Raw genomic sequence first — 26,947 nt, 5'->3', positions numbered from 1 at the left:
AGCATCAAATTTTATGCTTTCAAGAATGAATTAGTAGAAAAGGAAGTGTTGAATAAAGAACTTTAAATATTTGAGAGATTTTAACCATAAAATAGCGTGAGATGAATGATGAGTAGCATGATGCTTCAAAATTATAATCAATGTAAGTTGTTCTTCAAATATAACACAATTGTTCATATAATTATTTTTCCTAACCAATTTTGAGAAGTTATATGTTCAGTATAAGATTTAGTGAAATAAACAATCCACATTAGATTTAATAAACTCAACATTGTTTCACCCCTTGATTTTATGAGATAATCGAGGTGAAAATATGGTATATTCGTCGGTGAAATTACAAAACCGATGAGACGTGTATTTTCGCCATTTCAGAATTCCAAAAAGGCCTCCCTGGGGATCGAACTCATGATCTTATCACATACCCGTCAGTTTTTTAAAAACCGAGAGGTAAAATGTGCACTTTTTGGTAGCTGAGATAACATCTCTTTCGCGTGCGGCATTAAAAACATTATTTGTAGTAATGTGCTATTGTAGATTTTTTTGTTGAGGCATGTTGATGGTTTTGTTGATGTATATTTTTATTTTGTTAAGACAAGTTGTTTCTTTTGTTATTGTAGATTTCTTTGTTGATGGTTTTGTTGAGGTATGTTGTTGTTTTGTTAACGTAAGTTGTTTTTGTTGATAAATATTGTTGTTTGTGTTATTGTAGATGTTTTTTTATTAGTTGTATTGATGTTTTTGTTGAGGTATATTGTTGTTTTATTATAGCAAGTTTATAATTTTATTGATAAATGTTGTTATTTATGTTATTTTAGATATTTTTGTTGAAGTATTTTTCTATTTTGTTAAGATAAGTTGTTATTTTTTGTTGATAAAAGTTATTGTTTGTGTTATTGTATGATGTGTTTGTGTATCTATGTTATTGTTAATGTTATTCCTTTTACACTCATACTTTTATTTTGTCCAGACAATATTTCTTAGAAGATGGGTTTATTATATAACCCCTCACTGAATATATAACCTTTCGAATTGAATTAGAAAATAATAATATAAAAAATTATGTTATATTAGAAAACAACTTACATTGATCAATGTTTTTCGAGGCTTTCCACAACCCATTGTCTGTATCTCACTCTTTGACGGTTATAATTTTATTCAATACTTCTAGTTCTTCTTCCATCACTTCCTTATCTAGTAGTTCTGTCTACAAAGTAATTTTATTCAATACTTTGTTGAATGAACTAGTAGAGAAGAAAATATTGGTTGAAAAATTAGAAGTACTGAAACAAATTCTAAAAGCTCAAAAAATATTGATTAATGTAATTTATTCTTCTAATATAACTTAATTTGTTATATCATTAATTTCTAAATTAGATTCAAATATTATATATATAGTGAGTAGTTGGTGAAATAAGCATTTCACATAAGTTATAATAAATTCAATTGATCATATCAACATAGTTAAAAGGTATAACTATGGTGAAATATTGTGCATTAAATCTTTCACTACGGTTGGAACATACAATCCTTGTGAAATATTGAGAAATCTTCCAAATGCTAATGATGGGTATCAAACCCATGATCTACACATTTTACTACGATTGGTTTCTGGAATGGTGGTGATATACTACGTGCTATAGTGTTTTTACTATGGCTATTAGTCCAAGATGGTAAAGAGAGCACATACTACCACACTATTTATTATCAAAGACTTTCAACCGTGGTAATATCATTCTCTCAATTATTGTTAAATGTGTTTTTTATAGTAGCTGATAGCAAATTAGTTATTCTCTCTATTCGAATTTGACGTCTTTTATATATATATCAATTAGTTATAATTTATATTAATAATATTAATAAATAATTACTTAAGCTAAGCCATGCAGCAAAAGCCACTTCAAATTCAGCAGGGCCGGCCTTTCACAGGCGCAACAGGCCCTATGGAACTGGGCCCCAAAATTTTGGGGGCCTATTTTTTTTTTTTTAAATCTAATTAATATGAAAAAATTTAAAATATATATTATTTAAAAAGATATTATTAGTTTAAACAATACTTTGAATTTTTAGTGTATTTTTTTATTATTAAATTATATATATATTTTAGATTTAGGCCTATTTATTAAATTAAAACAGGGCCTCCAGATTGATTGGGCCGGCCCTGAAATTCAGCATGTGCAATTGAATGAGAACATGAGTCGGATAAATACAAATCTTGTTTGCCGGCTAGATTAGGATCAAATGAAAGTAAATAGGACAAATCAGGAAAGAACCCTTGAGAATAGTTAAGCTAGTAGTTATCACCAAGATGATTAAAAATTATAAAACACACAATGGTTAGATTACAATAAAACGTGGTGTCGGTTTCAAGTAACGTAAAATCATGTCATTCTTCTATTCCTGAATATGCTCTTGAAACTACAGTGGTAGAAGAGTACATATGATAAGTAATTGGGATTTGCAAGATTTTAGCGTAACGAACCATAAATAGGATTCAAGAAAGGGAACCAATGTTTGAGTTGCTTAAACGCATTTAGCTTCTCATTTGCTTCCTCGTATACAGAATAAGTATATCTCACTCACGTGCTCAATCAACTCATCATGGCCCATGTTTTTGAGTAAGTTTCAAGCTACTACCTAGCTAGTAACATTCTCTGTTATTTTCACTTCTAAGAATTAATTATTATGTTATATTTCTCTTGATTCAACTTTTTCTTCTTTTTTATTTATTTAGTGATAAACATGCATGTGGGAGGGAGATTGGATAACTAATCACCAAATGTTCTAGTTTATGAGTGGATAGGAGAAAAATATGTATGTGTGAAATTGATTAAAATTTCTCTTATTTGTGAGATTGATAACTAAAGATTTTACAATAATACAAACAATCTAAAATCCACCTCAAATAAAATTTCGACAATCAATATTTTTATATATTATTTGTCTTTGATATTTTTGATTTTTTTAATACTAAAGACAATAATTTTTTTACTAGATAGGGGTTACAAACATGCATGCTCACCCCATAAAAGTGTGGAAAAAAATCGGACGAGAAAGATATAATTAAAGACGTGGTATAAAATTTTGATTTGTCTTAAAAAAAAAAAAGAGTATGACAGACATATGAACAGTACACATTTAAATCTAAAAAATTATAAATATTTATAATAATATCAGCATTCGTAAAATCTAAAGAAAAAAGTGAGACGGGACGAAACCAACATATTAGATAAGATAGTTTTTGATCCTTTCCACATTTTGTGTGTGCATAAAACGAGTATATTTGAAGGACCGAATCCGTTTGTCACTCTCCTCTTAAGTCAACCAATTAATGTAACTTTAATAAAAAATTATAAAGAATTATATATATATATATATATATATATATATATATATATATATATATATATATATATATATATATATATATATATATATATATGATAAGCATAAAATGAGGAAGAAACATAATTGATGGAAACAAGGATTGTATGAGTGAGAGTTAGTCAAAAAGTCAAGTAGCCAAAATTGGGTGGTGGCTAGCTACCTAAACCCACTAATGCTTCTCTTTTTAACTGTCATCATTTCATGGTCAATAATTTGATGTCGATAAAACTTTGTGAAACAATGAAAATCATAAAGGTGAATAATAATAATGAAGAGTTAAAGCATTTCAATTTGTATTTGCCTTTTACTATGTTATTCTACTATTGATTCGGAGGCGTCAACTAATTATTACCACAAATATAGGAAAAAAACTTGAAGTTCAAAGTGAGAAATCAATTTAAATTGCTTAATGCCGGCAATTTTTCAGACACTCTTTACGTGAATGGTAAGTGAAGTTAACCTCAGCTCAATTATCTTATCATGCAAGTGTTAACAGCTGTTTTCTATAAGAATAAAAAGTTTAATTTACTTTTAATTTGTGGTTCACATTCATGGTTAAGGTAAGACAACTTATTAGGCCGGTAATCACAATAGTCTTACTTTCTAATTTTCTTTTTGGCTGTTTCCATTTGTCTTTGACCGTAGTGTTCGAGATTAAGTGCATACTAGTACATCATGACACAATTAGGTTAATTAACATTTTTTTTATTAAATTAAATATTGATGTTTCTTTAGTTAATTTAAGAGTAGTCATGTACTTAATGTTTTGGGTTGATATTCTCTATTTAATTTGTGACGACGAGTTAAAGTCAACTTGTCAAATTAATTTAAATATATAAATGATGATGGCCATTTAGTGTTTTTTAATCTTGAGAGATTACACATTTAAACATAAAGATAAAGATATGAGATTTGTATTAGGATAATTTTATTAAATCTTAAGAAGAGATAACATATGAGGGATTAAAAGAAAACCAAGTTTATTGACGAGAGGCGAGCTTCCAAGCGAAACAACTGACCTTTTGAGATGAGGTACGAGGCCACCTGAATTCGGTGACAAGTCATTTCTATTGGGTTTGAGCCTTCCAAATTAACTCTCATGTGTCTAGTAAATATAGGTGATGACATGTGTTCATTCGGTGACCGACTAAAGAAGAGAGTCAATATAGAAAACTGCCTCCCATGATTCTAGGGAGAATAAGGGCCTGTTTGATTTGATTTTGTAAAACTGTTTTTTAGTTTTTAAAATTTGAAAATAAGAAAATTTGTTTGGTAGTCTAATTTTATAAAATTGTTTTTGAAAACTATTCTCTATTGAGAGTTTTAAAAACTAAAAAACTAAAACAGGTTTTAGAGGTTTTGGTTTTTGGTTTTTAGTTTTGGAAATTATGATGAAGAAAAAACAAGGAAAAGTGGTACACTTTTTAAAACGATTTTTAAAAGTAGAATTACCAAACATGTTTTATTTTATTGTTTTTCTTCAAAACTTTTTTAAAATTGATTTATAAAATAGTTTTTAAAAACTATAAAATTTTCAATTTTTAGATTTTAGAAACCAAAAACAATTTCTCCAAACAAGTTTTTAACTTTTAAATTTTTAAAACGATTTTTAAAACAGAGCTACCAAACAGATTTTATTCCATTAGTTTTTTTAAAAACAATTTTTTAAAACTGATTTATAAAATCATTTTTAAAAATAGAAAATCAAAACTCAATCAAACGAGCCCTAAGTTTCTTATATACCACATTCTCTAGTCATGGAGGCAAAGAAAACAGTTTTCAGGTTCTCTTGCTTAGACTTAAGGAACCTTTATAAATACTTCAACCCTAAAGTTAAAAGGATCTCCAATTTTTACCTGAAAAACCATTACATAATTTCTCACCACTCTATGTGAACCAACCATATTCATCGTCAAAATATCCTAAACATCACGAACAACCCTACAACATAGGGTCACTCTCATCGTACTTTTTAGCAAGTACAAGATTTATAAGAGTTTGTAAATTTAAGCATTGATTATCCAACATCTCTCTTACGATTTCTAAACCACATTCTTCTCCTCTAGAGTTTCATCATCTATTCCAAGAGTGATAGTGAGAAATAGATTTTTAGTCTTTTGAGAGAAAGAGAGTTGTGTTTCCATTTTAGTTTGGTGAGAGGTGATAGATGTTGTATGCCATCCAAATTGAGTGATATTGAGAGATGTATCTTTGTACCAAAAGATTTTGTAATCTTACTTTTTAGAGGGGAGATATTATACTAGATTAGATCTAATGGTTTTTCATTTTCACATTGAAATTTTTTCCACGTAAATATTCTTAGTGATTTTAGTATTCCATTCTCTTTATTTTTGCTTTTGTTTAATGTTAATTTTGAGTTCACGGCGAAGAAAAATTATGTATACATTTCTCAATTGTGGCATCTGAGCTCTTTGAGCTCTAAGATCTTGTTTGTATTCTCTATGGTTGCAACAATATTTGGTCTTTCACATCATAAAAAAGATATTCTTGTTGCTGAAAATAATATGCGTTAATGATTTAGTGCATGTTAGGAAAGCTCGTGCAAAGGAAAAAGTTGGTATTTAAATGTCTTTTTTTACACACCTCTCTTTTTTAGGAACATACTTGATGCATTATATTCACGAGCTCATTTTGTTCTTGTATTGAAATTCTGGAAAGCAGATCCCTGATGTCGTACATAATGTCACGACCTCAGGGTCTGCACATTATCACACCACAAACAGTAGTAGAATAAATAAAACAGTATAACAGTAAATAACACAATCAACTTTTAATCTAGTTCGGTGCAACGTCACCTACATCTGAGGGTTACCAAACCAAGAAGGAAATCCACTATCACAGAATTACTTTGAAGTCCTTAACAACCTTAGTTTTTACAGGCTTCTCACATAATCTCTACTTGTGGACGTTTCTATCTAGGGCATACCTAGATATGAGACCCCTCTCACTTCCCTCAACCACACGATATCACACAATAGAAAAACACAATCCATTTTTGCTTTAAAGTTTCTGAGGGATAGTTAGTTACAACTCAATACATCAGGTCCAATTCAAGTATCAATGTGATATTCAAATGGCTCACACAAAGCACACACACACACGAAACCCTAATGATAACAAAATATTGCACTACTTCAATACATACTTAGGTTTAGAACTCCTCTATAAATAGTAGTGAGAGTCATGGATTTTGGTCTTTGATTTGCAACAGATTCAAGATCTCTGCTCAATCTTCTGAAGATATGATTTCAATCAAATCAAATGTTTCCTAAAATGTCTTGATATTGTTACTTCGTAAACAAGTCAAGATACTATATTCTTCATGTACAAGAAAAACACGCAATAATATACTAGAGCTAAATCTTCAGAGGATCTTTACACAAATCATTTAAAGCTCGGTTATGTTGAATGTTGAAACAACATGTCAGGATATCTTGTTCAACATCTGTCAAAAATACTTGTTTTTGCAAAATGCAGTCAATCACAAAATGACAAGCCTAACATGTATATTAAAATAGTCTTCTTAGTTGAAAAATAGGATATCATGTGTTATTCAAGATGAAAAGCTATATTACTATCCAAACCAATGTATGAAGATTAAACATGTCAGAAGTCAATGATGGAAGACCCCTTATGTTGCAAAGATTTGCATGTTTCAATCTCTTAGAAGGATAAACACAAGTGGGAGACGTAGAACCGAAAAGATGTAACGGTGAGTTTTTGACAAAGATTGAACCATTTATTCAAAAGAAAACAATCTATAAGTAAAACTCAACTCATTAGACAACTTGTGAAGTTGTACTACTCAAATGATTAAAAAAAGATGGAACATCTAAATACCTTCAAAGGTATTGTAAATTAATTGATGAAAACTAAAATGAAGATAAATTATGAGTTAGAAACACTTCATCTCATCCGTTCATAATCTAGGATTTTATACACTCTAATTGTAAATCTCAACAATTCTTCTCCAAACAAAAAACTTACCATGAAGATAGATTATCATGAATTATAAATTAGTTAAAAATATGAAAATTTGAGCATTTATAAATAAAAGAATTCGTTCATCTATCACTTTAAAATTTAAAATGAATATGTGGTGTGTCTTTCACAAAAATGTTCATCCAAAAATGAAAAAATTTCCCCAATAATTAAGACGGTTTGATTATATATAATTTTTATCATATATTTTAAACTTAATATTGGTAACAGTTCATAGTTTATATACGAATTACGCATATGCATATTATCATAGACGTGGCTTCTAGAAATCCCTATTAACAAAAAAGTGCTTCTATTAATAGCTATAAATACATGTATATTTATACACAATTTGGTCTGTCATATATCCAGGCAGCATGAAAACCCACGTCAGTATATAAAAATCTATATCTATATATGATAAAGAAAGATGGAAGGATGTAGCATGCTTAATTTCCAACAGTAACAGCAAAAGAATAAATTAAATACATAACCACCACAAAGCTTAGAAAGATATATACCGAGGCCTTTTCATTTACATCACTTCATTATATCATCATTTTGAACAAATAAATTAATGTCTGATTTGTATTGTTGCACCGTATATATGCATGCATCTTCACAAATAATATGCTATACGTCATCATTGAAACTTACTCTCTATCTAACTAATTCAGATTACAAGTTATTTGTCACTGTGAGTATATATATATATAATATCATGATATTCTGACATTATAAATTTTCTAACAAAAATATATTATTTTACTATTTTATATTAAAAATTTAAATTTTTAATCTAATTTTACATAATTAATACATCACACTTTATATATATATATATATATATATATATATATATATATATATATATATATATATATATATATATATATTATATTAACTAATTCAGATTACAAATTATTTATCATCGCGAGCATATATATATATATATATATATATATATATATATATATATATATATATATATATATATATATATATATATATATATAAAATGATAAAATAATATATTTATTGAATGATAATATAATTTATTTTAGTGTCACAATCATTAAATATAAAAGAGAGATAGGGAAAAAACACTATAACAAAATTTTTTGCCCACAACCTGAAGAAAGGGAAAAATAACATTTTATTATTATGTAGTCAATTATATAAATAATTCAATTCCAAATGTATGTTATAGTAGGCTCGAATCGTCTATAAATAAATATCATAAATATACACGGATAATTTAGAACATTTAGAATATGTTATTTGATAACCAAATTTATCAACATTCTCTATGAATAATCATTAAATACACAGAAAAAAGCATTAGATACAACAAAACAAACAATGAAATTCCATTGATATAGTATACCAATTAATAAAAAATTCTACTTTATATGTTACAGACTTATTATATGATGAAATTATTGTGATATAATCTAATAATGTGTAATAGAGTTAGTATTAGTTAGTTATTAGTCGATTACTTACTACACAAGTAATTAATTTATTGTATATATAAATACACTAGTTGTTACTTTTCTTTAACTCTAATCAATATCTCTTACATTTTCTCTAAATCTCAATCTCAACGGTCCCTTCTCTCACGCCAAATGCGGTTGCACTTACATTAATAAGTTTGTATCTAGAGTCTTTGGTTTTACGCATTGGTGATTTGTTTCCAAAGATTGTGATCCGCATATGCTCAATGAATGGTAGTAATGGAATTCCTAACTCTCTTCCTATTCTTGATGGTAAGAATTGGAGCCGATGACATAAACATATGAAGTCCTTGTTTGGATTTCAAGACTCTCTTGAAGTCGTCCTCAATGGTGTACCAGAGATTGCAACACATGTGAGTGAAACTTAAAACACGACTCATAAAGATGCAGGAAAAAAGGACTGTAAAGTTTCTTTTTGCATCCAATCCGTAGTTGATGGTGCAAATTTTGATTAAGCCTCTCATGCTGAATCAACAAAAGAAGCATGAGATATTCTTACCAAATATTATGAAGGCGGTGAAAAGGTGAAGGGTGTCAAGTTGCATGCGTTAAAACGGAAGTATGAATTATTAAAGATGGGTGAAGATGAGAAGGCCGCAGGCTACATGTATGAGGTTCAGAATCTTGTTCATTTGATGAAGGGTTATGGTGATATAATGTCTGATAGGATGATAAGGTAATGAGAACTCTAACTTCTCATTGGATCATGTGATCGTCGCCATACAAAAAGCGAGCAACCTGGACACATTGAAGTTGAAAAATCTGGCTACCTCCTTGGAGGTTCATGAATTGAGGATAATTGAGAGAATAGGTGGTCAAGAATCAATGTAGGTCTTGCAAGCTCAAACCTGGAAGAAGTATGGTGGTTAGCAAGATTAAAGGAAAATTTGACAAAGGTTATATCAAGAAGGGTTCTTGGCTTAACTCCCAAAAGTTAAAGAATGATGAGAAGTTGTTTGAATCCTCCAAGAGAGGGGGGTAAACTTCAAATTTGAAAAAAAAGCTTAACAAGAAAAGTGTGCAGTGTTACAACTGCGAGGAGTGGGGACATTTGATAGAGAATTGCTGGTACAAAGGAAAATGGGTTGCAAAGGAAAAAGACAGTGAAGGAGCAAATCTTGCTCTTGAGGAGTTAGACTATTCTAAAACCATGGTGCATATGGCTGCAGCTTCAAATGATCACATTGACTCTAAAGCATGGTTCTTGGACACAGACTACTCAAATCATATGACTGGTCATAAAGCTTCGCTGACCAACATTGATGAGACTTAGTTTAAGCAAGATTATATTGGTAGATAGTTATTATTTGCAAGCATAATGAGCAATAAACATGGCCATTATAAGATGTAATGCAAGTCAGCGATAATTTAAGATGTGATATATGTGTCTGGCATGAAGTGCAATCTCTTGAGTGTTGGAAAGCTGATTGAGAAATGGTTCTCAATGATCATGAAGAATAAGGATTTTGAACTGTTTGATTGTAATAACAAATTAGTATTGAAATCTCATCTTTCTAAGAACAGGACATTCACGACTATGATGAGTTCCATATAAGTTCAATGCCTGCAAGCAGTGGTATAACACAAGAAAAATTGGTTGTGGCATATAAGGTTTGATCATTTAAGCTTTCGATTACTAAATTAACTTATCACACAAGAAATGGTGACCGATATTACCAAGTATTTGTAATGCCTGAAAAATTAGGTGAAGGTTACTTAGTGGGGAAGTAATCTAGAAAGGCCTTCAAAACTCATATGCCAATGAGATCATCTTGCACATTAGAAGTGGTTCACTCACATGTATATGGTCCTTTTAAGGATCACATTATTGGTGACAACATATTTTTTTATCTCATTTGTTGATGAGCATGGTAGAAAGCTCTGGGTGTACATGATCAGGCATAAGGATGAAGTATTTAAAATCTTTAAGAGATTCAAAATATTGGTTGAAAATCAAAGTGATGAGAATATCAAGATACTTAGAGCTGATGAAGATGGTGAATACATATCCAAATAATTATGGGAGTTTTGTGTAGAACATGGGATTAATCATGAGGTTACAATTTCATACACCCTTCAACACAATGGTATAACTGAAAGAAGAAATAAAAGTATATTAGATATTCATGTTGAAACAAAAGGGCATGCCTAACTCACCATGGGGTGAAACAGTCACCACGACTGCTTACGTGTTAGACAGGTTCCCAACTAGAAGATTGAAGAATAAAGTTTCAGAGGAAGTATGGAGTGACAAGAAACCATATGTGAACCATCTGAAGGTGTTTGCCTCTATTTGCTACAAACATGTACCTAATGATACTAGTTGGTTATCATAAAACTGGAGCCTATAGGTTTTTTAATCTAATCAATGGTAGAATCATGGTGAGTAGAGATATTGGGACTAAAATAGCACAACTAACAAGCCACTATTGAGCTATGGCTTGGATGAGATAAGTGATGAACCATATGAAAGTTCCATTTGTTGAAATAATTGACCATTTCCATGTTGATGAAAACAATAATGATAATATGGTGGCCATGTTTCAAAGACCTCAATGAACAAGAATAACTCCAACGAGACTTCAAGGTTGCAAAGTCATTGGTGATAATACAGTCACAACATTTGTAGATTTGGTTCATTTTGCACTACTAGTAGATGTAGAGCCTATAAACCACAATCAAGCCTTAAGGAACAAAGAGTGGAAGGATGCAATGATTGAAAAGTTAGAAGTTATTAAAAGGAATAGGACTTGGTAACAATTCAAAATTCCAGACAATACCAAAGCTATTAATGTCAAATGAGTGTATAAAATGAAGCACAATCCTGATGGCTCGGTTGCTAGGCATAAGGCCAGGTTAGTAGCAAAATGTTTTCAATGAAAGAGTAAGCCTTGACTGTAGCGGGGTATTCGTTACCTTTAGATTTATTGACTAAACCAAAAGTAAGCATACAATTCGAGTCGCTACCTCACTTTTATTTGTCCAAAGGAAAGGCTAAAAAGCGAACAAAAGCCAAGTAAGAAGTTTTATCAAATCAAAAACTAATAAAAATGTCAGAGATCTGGGTAAGGGGGTTGGTTATGAAATGGGAAGGTTTTGAGCACCCAAAACATCCTTAGTACTCTAAGGGAGCCCTTTTTGCAAATGTGTATTGTAGGTTGGTATTTGTGAAAATATGTGCAAACAAGATTGGGGGGATGCGAAGTGAATATTATATTTACAATTTTTGTTATTTGAATGGATGAACCCATTGCCTACGTACCATCACAAAGGTAGGATCAAAACCTCGTAGTTCGGGGTAAAAATCTCAAAAGATTGGTGAATTGATTTGTCAAAAGCCTTAAGGTCTTTTGTTATAAAAGGGAGAAAACTCAAACTAAACCAATAATCCACCATGTGAGGAGAGCTTCAAGATACTAGTGAGGGATCTAGCCTATAATAAGTATGGAAGACTTATAGTCTAATCACTAAGGATAAGGTGAGGTTTACATCAACCACTATGATAACTCAAACCTATGGCTAATGTTTATGAAAAGTTTTGACAAAGGTGGCCATTGGAACCACAAAAACAACTTGAAGTGAGTTGTATTTACAAGTTAGAAGTATTCATAAAATGAGGTCAAAGTTGAATTAATGTTTATTCATAATGAGTATTAAAGAAAAGAGTTTGAAAAATCAAAGGCATAAGGCCTAGGTTTCTAGTTTGAAACAAAGTCCAAGTTTGCACATAAATGAGTTTGGCTTGGGTTAGAGTGGAGAGAAGAAGAGAAGGGCTAGTCCTAAACATGTAAAGATGAGAGAAGAGATAAAACCCTTGAAGTTCCTTTTCTTGAAATCATAAAGATGATTCAAGATGCTCATTTCCTTTGGACTTAGCAGATAACTCAAGCAATCAATCAAATATTATATTCAAGTTCCTAGGATCTCCATTTGGCTTGTCTCTCTTAACTTGGTTGTTCATGACAATGGTCCTTCTTACTATCTCAAGATGGAATCCCTATCACACAAGAACAAACATCAAAAAGTTCACAACACAATAAGAGGAATGGACAAAGAATGAGTTTAGATTATGAAGTCCTTTGAAGTCAACTTTAAGATTTAGCATTCTAAAGGCATGAGGCCTAGTTGCTCTTCAACAAATTTAGCATTCTAAAGGCATGAGGCCTATTTGCTCTTGAACTCCTTTAAGAATAGGTAAGGTCCTAATTCTAAGTCCTTTCTCCTTTTTGCATTGGGTTCACACAAACAAAGACAAAACAATCACAAAGCAACAATATATTTATACACAATCATGAGCTCAAATGAGCAAAAGGAAAATGACATAAACATAAAATATGTGCTCAAGTGAGCAAAGGGAAAAGCAATATGAATTAATGAGCAAGAAAGTAAATTGCATTAAAGTAAATTGCAAGAAATTAAATGCTTGAATTAAAGTTAGTAGTTAGTAGTTAATGTTAGTGTGTCATAAGACAATTTAGCGCTATGTTAAGCAATCGTAAGAGGACTAATGTAGTAGTCACACCTATCTGAGGTCGGTCAATAAAACTATAGGAAAATAAACACAAGTTAGAGATCATGACTAGTAAGCCAAGCTCCTACAACTTGCCATGCCAAAAGAAAAGATGAAAGCCTTGTATGGACTTTAGGTTTTTTGCTTGACCAAGAAGCAACCTATCTTGGACACAAAGCAACTCACTTGATCTTTGATCAAGTTGAATTTGATTTGGATCAAAGAAGGTTAAGCCTCTCATATGCCAAGACTAACCACAAATCATTAACTCATTGGCCAAAATAAAAGAAGAAGTGAGATGAAGATGAAATGATCAAAATGAGAATTCAAATGACATAATCAAAACACAATGATCAAATGTGAGTCAAATCATCATCAACCAATGGTAAACAGAAGAGAAATGAAAATTAGAAGTCAACAAGTCAAACATATTTTTTGGTATTTTTTTGGAATTAAAATAAATGCAAAATTAAAATGGACAAAATATGGTCAAACCTCAAATTCAATTCAAATCAACTTAGACAAGTCCAATTGAATCATCATAGGTCTAACATGGTCAAACAAGGTTTGACAAATGTTTTCAACAATTTTTGAAAATAGAAACTATTTTAAAATGATTAAAAACAATAAAAAATAACACAAATGAATTAAAATCTCAAATAAATCTCAAATCAATTAAGAAATTGATGAGACTATTTTTCATAGACTTATCATGATCCATATGTGTTAAGAAAATATTTTTGGAATTTTCAGATATAAAAGAGTATTTAAAATGAATTAAAAACTAGTAAAAACAAAACAATTCACAAAAAATATTAAATGAAGTCCAAAAAATAATTAAAAATCAGATTATGAAACTAGATTTTTCAAGAAATTTTTTGCCATTGGTCTCATATTTTTGTGACTTCAAATAAAATAGTTATGAATTTTTGAAATAAAAAGGAATTAAAAGAAAATAAAACAGAAAATAGAAAATAGCAATAAACCAGGAGCGCTGGATTGACTTCATTAATTGACATGGCGTCATCCAAGGGCTCAGAAGCGCTGATGTACCATGGTCACAAGTCAAACGCGAAACATAAGCATTTAAAATAAGTCAAACACACGCACGGCCAAGATTAGATCGTTTCAAACAGATCCAAGGGCGCAGGTGGATCCACATGGGGATGGTGGTGGAAACCACCATCTTCTTCGGCCAGAGAACGAACTCCGACCACCACGTGCAGGTTTTTGAACCTCAACCAAAATGAAAAAGCGTGGTACCAAAATGAAGCTGGGGAGATGTACATCACCCCTATAACCTTGGATTGTGCTCAATGTTTCTATTAAGTGAGAAATCTGAGCTTGAAAATCCAAGTATGCAAACTGAAATGCTTCCAATCATGAAATCAAGACCACCACTGGCCTGCCTCTTGCTCGAGGACTTCAGAAAACAGTTTAAACACAAGCAATTCACATTGTATGATGAGATTCAGATAAAAACAGTTGAGTGATCTACCTTTGAAGAGCACCTTTGAACAACATGATTTCTTCAAGCTTTTGCTTCCAATTTGACCAGGAGATGATGAGGATGCAAGGCTTAGGAATTGAAACTTGAAGATCAACTAATTGTGTTGACATTCAAGCCTGAATTTGAAAAATAAAAACGGAAATTCCTTTGAGTAAGGTTAGGTTTTGATTCCAGTAGGGTTTTAGATCACCATAAGGTTTTATTTTGAATGAGCCAGGCCATGTATTTATAGCTGGAGATGAAGCAAGCAAGGGAAATACTCGTGTGCATGAGAATTGGGTCTTCCATGCATGGGCCTGTACAGGCCCATGTGAGACCCAAAATTGGATGGAAATGCAAGCTGATATCATTTTCAATTGAGTTGGACGTGCAAAAGGCATGCTGATAGCTTATGCATCAAGTTACAAAGTGAATTGCATGTTTGGTCATAAACATTCACCTCTTCGAAAGTCACACATAGAAAATCCAAACATGGTGATGTGAGTAATGGTTGGAAAGCTCTTGACATAAGGAACAAAAGCTATGTTGGGCAAAAATCCATTTGGAGTTTGGAAATTTGTGAAAACTGGTCTTGAAGTTTGAGGTACAAAACATGTCTAGGTTTCCTTTGAAATTTTTTCCAAAAGTGACCAACTTCAAGCCCTTCTGTTTCAATGATGCGAGCCTCAAATGGAAAAAACCTCCAAAATCAAAGTTGTAGATCTTTTCAATATGATCAATTTGGACTTAAATTTTGCATCATTTGGAGTTTTAATGAGAAAGTTATGGGCACTTGAAGTTGGACTTTTTCAAGATTCAATGGTTTTGGTCCAAAGTGACCTATAATGTTTTGTATTATCACATGTGTTTCTTTTAGGATTATGAAATTTTGTCCAACATAACATTTGAATTATACATATTAAGCTTTCCAATTCAATTGGTCTCACCTCAAAATCATAAAAATAAAAGAAGTTAGGTCCTTGGGAAGTTGACCCAAAATTAGGGTTTCAGTCAAAATGACCTATAATGTTTTGAAATTAATGATGACCTTAAAAGTTTCAAATGGATTTTTTATGAACATGAAAGTTTTTCATATGGTTATTAATAACATTTTTCCTCTTGGGGTCATCTTCATTTGACAAACATATTAAAAGTTAGGTCTCAGTGATCTCAGTTTGGTCAGATGACTTAACTGGTCAACTTCTCAAGGCCAAACTTCAAATCTTGATGAATGAATGATTGGGGATACTCACATAGGCTCATATATCCATAAAATAATGAATGAATGAACTTAACTTGATTGAATTTGATCATAGGTTGAGGTTGCTTCATGAGCAAGGCACGGTCAATACATAGTTGAATTAGGGTTTCCTTGGGAAACAATCCTCAAGCCATTTGGTTTATCTTGATCAAATTGGCAAATTGAGATACTTGGGATACATATATGATGATTGAGAGCTTTGTGGACCATTGTCATGCTTGCTTTCATCTTCATCTAGCCACTTCATTAAGCATAGGAGTCTCCTAGGAGCATGGGCACACATGATCACTTTGAGCTTCAAAAAAAAGAGGTTAGTGACATATTTTTGTGCTTTTGGTTAGTAAACAAAATAAGAAAAGCAATAATGTACAATTCAAGCATGCTTGGTGGTCTCAAACCAACCCACTCAAGTCCTAACCCAAGGGTAAAGGAACCACACATGCTATGATCCTTGAGGCAATGCAATGAGCAAATGATATGATGCCATGAGGGATCTTAGGGTCAAAATTAGGGTCTTACATTGACTACTTTGTAGTTTATGCTCCGGTGGCCAGACTGGAAACTATTAGATTAGTAGTAGCCTTAGCTTGCAAGAAAGGTTGATCAATAATTCACCTTGATGTGAAATCAACTTTCTTAAATGAACCTTTAGATGAAACAATACATGTTACTCAACCACCTGGTTTTATGATACAATTATATGAAAGCAAGTATATAGGCTACACAAGGCTCTCTATGGCCTAAAACAAGCACATATGGTCTGAAATAAGAAAATTGGCTCTTATATAGTGGAATTGGGTTTCACTAAGTGTAAGTCTAAATATGGTATTTATGTGCAAGTCATGGCACAAGGCATAACACTCATATGTTTGTACGTTGATGATTTTCTAGTAACTGAAAATAACATCAACAACTTGGTGAAATTCAAGAAGTTGATGATGAAAGAATTTGAGATGACAGACTTAGGAAACCTTTCCTATTTCTTAGGTATGGAATTTTTAAGGACATATAAAGGTGCCGTGTTGCACTAAAAGAAATATGTCAATGAGGTTCTCAAGAGGCTCAGGATGCTTGATTCAAACCTTACAGCCTCTCCCATTGAAGAAAACCTAAAACTTGAGAAGAATGGTGATGATGACAAGGTTGATGCAATTTTGTTCAAAGAATTAGTGGGCTCATTGAGATATATGGGCAATAGCAGACCTGATATATGCTTCTCAGTTGGTTTAGTGAGAAGATACATGGATGTTCCTAGAGTCTTTCTTACAAAGTCTGCAAGGAGAATTTTGAGATACTTGAAGGGAACACTCAATTGGAATTCGTTTTCCTCAAAGTTCAAATGACAATGATGCAGTGATTACTTGTTACTCAGATGCAGATTATTATGGAGACTAGTCTGACAGGAGGAGCACAACTGGTTACTTTCAAGTGTCTAGTGCTCCAATTTCGTCGTGTTCTAGGAAACAACCCGTTGTAACTTTGTTCTCGTATGAGACAAAATATATTGCAGGATCCTATGCAACTTGTCAAGTCATTTGGATCAAATTAGTGCTTGATGAATTACATGTCCAAGTTAGAAAGCCACTTGTTCTACAAATTGACAACTGACCATCAATTAATCTTGCAAGGAATACGGTTCTACATGGCAGAAACAAACACATCGAGAATATGCTTCATTTCTTGAGGGACCAGGTGAATCAAAGACAGCTTGAAGTGAAACACTGCTCAAGTGGATCTCAAATTGTGGATATTCTCATAAGGGACTGAAAATTGAGAGATTTTTGGCCCTTAGCAAGAAGTTATGAGTTGTTCAATTTGATAATTAACTTGGTTAATGTTAATTGAAGAACATATATTGTATTATAAGGGGGTATGTTGTGATATAATCCAATAATGTGTAATAGAAGTTAGTATTAGTTAGTTTGTTATTAGTCGGTCACTTACTACTCCTTCCGTCCCACAACGAGTGACAAATTTGGAATAAAAGAGTGTCCTAAAATGAATGACACATTTCAATTTTCAATACATTTTTTCCAATTCTACCATCTAATTAATATCACTTTCATCATTCTCAATACTTGACAATGACACTTTAGTAAAAATGTCATTCTCTTTCTTCCGTTTATTTTTTTTCTTAATCTATGTTAAATGATCAACTAAATCACTTATGATAAAACGGAGGGAGTACACAATTAATTAATTTTTTTTATATAAGTACATTAGTTTGTTACTTTTCTTTAACTTAATCAATAACTCTTAACCTTAATTCTCTCTAAATCTAAATCTCAATCTCAATTATCCCTTCTCAATCAATCCAAGTGCCGTTGCGCTTGCAATAACATAATTTTCCATGAAAAAGAAAAGTTCAATTAAATTAGAGAATTTTGTACTCCATATAGAAATTTTAATCGATTTAATGTGAGATTTTTTATTATTGTCCCGCCCATTCAAAGCAAAAATCCAATGGCAGCCACTCTACCAGCACTTATGTGATGATTATCATTTCCATTTCGACCAATAGATATTGAGAGTAGGTAGGATCCGATCCAAAATCGAATATCCATTTAATTCAATTGTTTTGGGTTGGTCTTATCTTATCTAACAAAAGAAAAGGTAAAAAATATTGTTCAAATATGGATGTAATATTGAGTTGGAGTGAATTTGAATTGACTATGTATTCTTTTTTAAATGTCATGAAGATTTTTTTTTTTAAATATCATTTGAAAATTCAATATGATATTAATTGTAGTATTATCAGAATTAACTTTAAGTATTTATTATAAATAAAGAAAAAAGTTAAATAAATTATTAAAAAATTAAAAATATTATTGAAAAAATAATTATTTTTAAAAAATAACAATAATTATTGATTGTAAAAAATCAAAAACTAACAAAATATATGTGTATAGTACCATTAAATTTTGAATTGAAACACAATTCTTTCTCTCATTCACTTCCAACCTCTTCCGGCCACCAAAACCAATATTTTTCATCCTTCCAACATTGATATTCCTAACTGATGATTGTATGGCTTGGATAGTGAAACAAAATAGATTGAGTAATTGTATATTTATGTCGCATAATTATAGTAATACAATATGAACTAGTTATTGAATAAGTAAATTAAGTTAGTTTTTGTGTCATGTTAAATTAGCTAATGTTAACTTTTTCAAATTTCGTGAGTACATTTATTTTAAATAATCGTTATTAAATAATTGAATTCTATTTTAAAATATTCTAATAAATTTGTTATAATCAACCAACTATGATATGCTTGTTTTAAAATCAATTTATTCAAATATATATTTAAAATGCTATATTCAATTTTCAAAGTAATGTTTTTACAAACTTAAATACAATTTTATAAAATAGCTTATAGTTTTTTGTTTACTAAAATATATGTTCAAATAAAATTTATGTTTTAAACACAAACTTTTTAAAATTATTTTTCTCTAGTTTACTAAAATATCTTATTAAAATAGCTTATAGCTTTTATATACAATTTAAAAAAAAAATACCATTAATATTTATTCTAAAAATAACTTGTATACATCTATATATATCAACATTTAAAATAGTTTAAATTGATAAAACACTTATGAACATTGTTGAGTACAATCTATGTCCACTAATTAGACTAGCAAGAATTGCACCCACATCCAAAGACATACCACGATATAGCCTCTGACAATTTAGGTATAGTTACCTTGTTGGGGCCATATAATCATATTGTGACCACAAAATGAACAACATTTGTAAAATTAATCTTAGGTACATTCTTGCATTACACTCACAAACTTCAACTTATTGTTACTGCCATTTGAATTTATTTTGCAATCACATCATAATAAATAAAAGCTAGAAAATCTTATACACTTATATCTTCAGAAGCAATTAAAACTTCCCCTTTTAGCATGTGACACTGAGTAATGAACCTATTGAATTTGAACTAAAAAAAACAGTGTGATAAATGTTTGGGACCAACTTAACAATAAGTCGACAAAATAATGTCAGCTTTTCTGATTTTTTTTCTATTTTGCATTGAACATAATATGAATAAAATTAATGTTGTATTTTTCAAAACAAGGACACATATTAGTTACTGAGAGTGTTGTTCTTTCTCCCCACACAAATCAATGATTCCCTTAGTATATGTTGTTTGCTTCTTAACTCCGCAACAACAATAAAGGACCATAAAAATTGCAATGCATGAAGTGTGTTTATGTTTGTATCATATTAACAGACACATGAGAGTGAGAGTGGTTATAATTCTAAAAGAGACATAATTAGGATATTGTTTTTTCAAGGTCATATACATAATTTTGTTTTAGCTATAATAGAAGCATTAATTGGTAGCACATGGTTGCATGAAAAAAGTAGGGAAGAAAATTCAGTGAAATCACAATCATGGTCCCTTTATAAGCAATGCAATCTAAGCTAAGTTGTGTCTATTATTTAAAAAGCATTGTAATGGTAATGGTAGACCTCAAAGATTTATTGATTGCAATAGTGTATCTATCATTCTAACCACCATTTGCTTCCTTAAAACAATTTCCACTCACCAAACTATGCATTACCTGGTCGGTGTTTTACATGTTGAAGCAATTATTGGAGGATGACATATCAAATCTAATCAGAATTATGCTTGATTTGTTATCAAACTGCTGGAATTTCAAATATTCATATTCAATTTTTTTTACTAGTAGTAATAAAAATTCACAACTACTGAAAAATTTAAACAATGAAAATATAGAGATAAAAAAACTGATCATTAAATTTTTTTATGGAACATTTATAATAAAAATTAGAGATATAATTGTCTTTTTAGCACATACCCAACTAATTAGTTTTTAAATAAAAATTTAATTAATCTTTTTAATTATAATTGATCAATTAATTAATTAAGACTCTTAATTTAATAAATAACTAATATTTACAAAATTTGTAAGGATCTAATTTCTTTTGAAATGTATTAGATTTGGTATGGTTCATAAACTTTATGGCGTGGAGATGGTTTATCATAGAAAATATTCCTTATTTCAACTATAATATTTACAAAATTTGTAAGGATCTAATTTCTTTCTTAGCTTAAGTTGTTAACTGGTCGAGAATTTTTCCGCTTTCGAGTTCCTCGGCTTTTGTAATTGGACAAGAGTATTTCTAGTACTCTTTTAATAAAATCTTTGCTTACAATTTTTTTAAAAATAATTATATCACATTTTTTTAGACACATATTTGAATGATATTTATCTTTAGATTCAAATTTTACAATTTTATTCACTTCATACATCAATAATAAAACCACCGTAGTATCGTCGTTGACGTATAATATAATATGACTGAACATCAATAACTACCACATTAGTAGTGTACTTGATGAAATAAATCAATAGGAATGAGTGATATGAAATTTTTATATAATGTGTTATCTGACTCATATATATTTCTAGTTGTTCCTACTAAACCTTTATGAGAACAAACTAATTTGCAAATTCAATATTTGCACAAATAATATAGAAATTATTATAATAGTAATAAATTCGAGTACTTTATTTCTATAAATAATTATAAAATAAATTTTAAATTGTTACCAAACCAAAATCATAAAATATAAAGGAATATAGACTTCCGTTAATCTAAGAGATCTTTATTGAAAACTATCATATGAAAGAACTTATGTGTCAAATATTTAATTATTGAGACTGCTAACACTACAAAAAAAAGTCATTAGCCACATGAAATTCATGTCACGAACCCAAATATCACACCACAAAAGGCAATTAGCAACGTGACTCAAACACATCAGAGGAGAATTCGTGGCAGCTGGTTGCCACGTGAAAAATACGCCACTAATTTGTGGTATGATATTCACGTCATTAGCCAAAAAATAAACAACACTACACTGTCATGTGAAAAATACGCCATTTATTTATGGCATGCTAATCATGTCGCTAAAAAAAAGATTGCACCACTCTGCAACGTCCATAAAAGGGAGCAGTTGGGTCAGTGTGACTAGGTAACCATGTGAATTTCACGCTACAAAATTATCAATGGCGGCGTGGAAAACACGCCACTAATGATTTTTTCTTTACAATTTTGCCACGTAATTTCTATTTTGCAGGATATTTATTTAATAAAAAATTAAATAATAAATATTTAATAAAATATCAAAATTAATAAAATATCAAAATATTTTCAAATATTAATTATCACTAAAAAAACTAATTAATGATTAATAAAACATAAAAATTTAACTTATATTTAATAAAAAATCATATTTTCAAATAATAATTATCATTAATAAATATTAAAATTATAGTCGCGTGATATTCACGCCACAAACGTATATAACAATAAAAAAATATCAATCATCGCTAAAAAAATCAATCATCCATCCATAACCATGGTTCGATTGCGAGGACAAAAATTGTCGCATTTTCTCCTCAATCTCAGATTGTCTCTTATTTATTTCCCCAATTTCGGCCTTTAGCGTCGCCTCACGTGTCGTCGTCACACGTCTCGCCTCAGTTAGAGTCAATTATCTCACTGTTTCCATCATTTCGGGTGTCAATTCTGATGGACGTGACATTCCTTCCCCATCTTCAAGTCCTTGAAATAAAGTTGTATCCCTTCTTCTGTAACTATCGGCAAAAGGTTCAACAAAAAAAAAACAGTCATTAGCTCCCTTCCCGCCAGTTTCTAAACTTCAAATACAAAAATCCACCCTTTGATCAATCGAATTTGAATCGATCAGAGCATATTGAAGATTTTCAACTAGAAATTATGTGAGCCATCTCTGATACAACTCCTACACATACATAAAAAAATTAAATTAAATTAAATATAGTTTAAACAATTTAGTTATATACAATAATAAAATAAAATAATGAAATATAAACAATTTACTAAAGTTGTTCTGGAACGGACGTGAACAAACTCCTCCGATTGTTTGGTACGATTCTTCAGAAACATCCCATTAATTCTCGAGGATCTCCCTAACTCCTTAGTCTAACTAAAATAATTAACTTTAATTAAAAATATATAATAAATCAAAATATAACTTAAAAATAATAATTATAATTATCATCTGTCGAGCATGTTCGTTGATACTAATACTTCCTACTGAACTAAGACAGCCCTCCACTTCAGATGCTCTTAATTTCTTTGCATGTTAAAAAAAATTCTTAAAATTCTCTATATCACAATTATCGCATCTCAAAAAATATGATCCTTCGCGAAGCGTTCACACGCTCGCGAAAAAATAATTTAAACAGAATCGACATCAAACTTTATTTATTCCAAAGAAGGAAAGGGAAAATATCGATAAAACCCTTTAAAAGAAAATGAAGATGGTCGTCGTAACCAAATTCAGGTTCGGGAGTCGATTACGCAAGGGAAGATATTAGCACCATTCAGCCCATTGTACTCAACGGGAACCTTTTAGTTAAACTTTGCAATTGAATGATAACTTATGTTAGTTGTGTTTCTTTGAGTGATAAAAAATGCAAAAGAGGAAAAGAAAAGGGGTCGCAAAAAGATTTTTATTAGGGTGCTTGACAAAATTATGGGTCTCGCTCCTACGTATTATCGGGTATAATGAGGAACTCAAAGCTTCGTAGTTCGGTGTGAAAAGTTACGGTTTTGTTGGTTGGTTTGTTTTATTGAACAAGTGTTTAAATTGCATTTTAATGGTTAAACATTGACTTGTTTGCTCGCGGTTGAGGCTTAAGCGCTAGTTTGTATTCACATTAGAACAAACTAACCAATGTTCTTTTGTAAATAGTTGTTGATCGCTCAGGGCGAGAAATTAGGTTTGATGTGTTTGAATATTTTTGAGTGATTGACAAATATTCAAACAGTAGGCTAAACACGACCATCATATGAATTTTCGGGAAAGGAAAAGAAATTACTTCTTCCGCAATCCTGTTTCAATCGATTAATTGTGAAATTGGTGTGATGAATCAAGTCTTGTTTCTTAAATGGGCGACAGGTATTTGAACGGTAGGCTAAGTGTGGCCATCACACGAATACTTGGGGAAAAGAGGAGAAATTACTTCCGCCTTAATCATTTTTCGTCCATGAAAGAATTAACTTGATTCGATTATTTAAAGTGTTTTAACGTGATCGAGGAATGTTCAAACAATAGACTAAGTGTGACCATCACATGAACATTCGGGGAAAGGTGAAGAAATTACTTCCACCCCAATCATTTTTCAATTGGTTATTCATTGCGAAAAGAGTTTTGAAGCAAATTGTAAAATTGTTGTGAAGTGTGTTGAGTTTTGAAAATCGGCTTGGTATTGGACTAAGAGTTTTGAAAATTCCATTTGGCGTTGGACCAAGGATTTTAATCGTCTTTGAGAATTATGTAATTATTTATTCATTTAATGTTAGTATTTATTTATTTATTTATTTTGGAAAAATTAAATAAACAAATAAATAAAGCTAATAAAAATAGAATATTTGATTGTGAGAAAAGTATTTTTGAAATTATTATACATTATTATTATTATTATTTATTTAAAGAATTATAGTAATTGAATTAAATAAATAAGATAACAATTATATTAAATAATAGGTTCGGAAAAATAAAAATCAGAGTGGTATATAGCAATAGAGGCCCAAGGCATAACAATCCATTATTCAAACAATCACAAAAAAAAATCAGTTGAAGGAAATAAAAGGGGTGTGTAAAATAATTCAAAACGCAAGGCCCAGAGGAATTAAGCCCACTCCATCTGGTCAAAAAGGCCAGTCAAAGAAGGGAGAGTCAACAATTGTTGACTCCATCCCAGGCCTTTGGATCTAACGGGCAAGAGATCATATGGATAAGGAGGCGTGTGCGCACAATGTTACATAGGGGATGCACTCAAGATTCCCCTTGGCTGACCTGAAGTCAATGCCAAATGGGAGTGCAAGTGGAAGCAGAGTGGATATGGAGAGACTTAGGTGGCATGCATGAATGGAGTATCAGAAACCATACAAAAAAAACTACTCAAAGAGAGAGAGAGAGAGAGAGAGCGTGTTCATTTGAAACACTATGTTCTCTCTCCTCTTCTCAGAGCCTTCATGCTCTCTCCCTATATCAAACATGAACACCACCTGTGTTCACAAAAAATATCGGGTGTCGCCTCATTTCCGCTAGTTTCAACCGAAAAACTCAACTCGAGTGAACCCTAACCCAAAATTCGACCTCCATAACCCCTAATCAACCCCTTTTCAACATAGACCCTAGATCATTTTCCTTACTAAATCCAAATCTAAATCCAAAATCATCAAACAACTACTCGATCTAGCATATCAGAGTTAACCCCAAATCAAAAACCCTGATTCCTAAACCCACAAATCAAACACAAATCCCTTAAATCCTCTTCCAAGCCATGGTTCAACATCAAAAATCAACAATAAATCAACACCTAATGGTGCATAAATAAAGAGAAAATAATCAAACAAAAAAAATTCTACAAGGTTCAGTGTCTGCACAAGGGAGTGAAGAACTCAACAGAGAAGGAAATTACCTACTCCAAGTGTCGTTGGAGTGAAGAAATCCCCAGGTATCTTTTCGCAACTTCTTTGATTTTCAATTTCTTTTTGTGTCCTTCTTCTCTTCTTCTTGCGTTCTTTATTGAGTAATTGTTGTTTTTAGGTCAGTGTTAGGGATAATAGTTAGGTTTAACTCAACTATCTCAGAGTTTTAATGATAAACTCTGAGTAGTTTTAGGACTGTGAGCTTTGGGTGAGAGGTTTGGATAAAATTCTGCAGGGGTTTGTTCTTTTTTTGTGTGTGTTCTTTGTGAAGCAGTGAAAGGGTTAATTTATAGGGATTGGAAATGAGGTGAGGGTGAGAGCGAAATTCGTGTGAGGATTTTTTATTTCACTCAGATATTTTCTCTCACTTGTGTGAGTTTTCTAAGATATGGGAAGGTGGATGTTTTTTGGAGAATCATTTTGTTAGAGCATTTCTCTTCAATCACTGAAATCACGAGATTTGGGTAGGAGGTGGTGAAACGCGTTATTTGCTTTTGCTGAGATATTTTATTCATTTATGTTTTTAGCTTTATGATGTATGTGTTGGTATGTATGTATGTTTATTTTGCAATATGCTAAGCCATGTGCTATGTCTGAGGTATGTGTATGTTTATGGTATGGTAATGCTTTGCTCGTGTTTGATGATGATTTTTACAAGGATGATGTGATGATGAGGACATGGTAAAAGGGGCCATGAGCACATGAGGAAGGGTGTGTAAAAGTTACCTGACAACCTTGCTACAAAATGTTTTTTTCTTCTTTTTTATTTATTTTCATCTCATTTTTGTATTTTGTAAATTTTGGTACTCTTCATTTTGTCCCGTATAAAATGTAAAACTAAATTCATTAATCAATATAAATATTTTTCTTTCTTAATGTTCTTTTTTATGCTTAAAATATGTATATACCTTGTAAAATAACATGATCACTACTAACAGTGATATCATCAAATCACCTTTTGTGTGTTATGATTTTTTTCACCAAAGAAATATATATATGAAAATAAGAAACTAATTTATTTTAAAATACTATCTTATCCACCTTTGAAACAACATATATTTGACTAAAAATAGATTCAAGTATTTAAAACAAATTTAAAGAAAACTAATACAAATAACAAAACCTTTTGCACATGAGACCTAAAGAAGTCAAAAGCATAAGTCAAACTTATTAACTTTGACTTTCTTCAAATTAAAATTAAAGACCAAGAGTAATGCAAAATGAGGAATCACAATCACCAAAAGAGATATCTTTTG

The 26,947-nt window shown here is 30.9% G+C and overlaps 2 long non-coding RNA genes across 2 annotated transcripts; both read left to right on the top strand.

Annotated features, from left to right (window-relative positions):
* Positions 1–2,388: 2,388 nt before the first annotated feature.
* Positions 2,389–18,023, top strand: LOC127107832 (uncharacterized). The gene is made up of 3 exons (XR_007795830.1): positions 2,389–2,615; positions 3,748–3,829; positions 17,792–18,023. It is a non-coding gene; the product is annotated as an uncharacterized LOC127107832 (long non-coding RNA).
* A 6,930-nt stretch (positions 18,024–24,953) lies between these two features.
* On the top strand, positions 24,954–26,567 carry LOC127105850 (uncharacterized). Its single transcript, XR_007795149.1, has 2 exons — positions 24,954–25,717; positions 26,350–26,567. It is a non-coding gene; the product is annotated as an uncharacterized LOC127105850 (long non-coding RNA).
* The last annotated feature ends 380 nt before the right edge of the window (positions 26,568–26,947 follow it).

This window comes from Lathyrus oleraceus, chromosome 7 (assembly GCF_024323335.1).
Source record: "Lathyrus oleraceus cultivar Zhongwan6 chromosome 7, CAAS_Psat_ZW6_1.0, whole genome shotgun sequence".
In the NCBI taxonomy this organism is placed as follows: domain Eukaryota; kingdom Viridiplantae; phylum Streptophyta; class Magnoliopsida; order Fabales; family Fabaceae; genus Lathyrus; species Lathyrus oleraceus.
The sequence above is the reverse complement of the archived record's forward strand: the minus strand, read 5'-3'. Positions and strand labels throughout refer to the sequence as shown.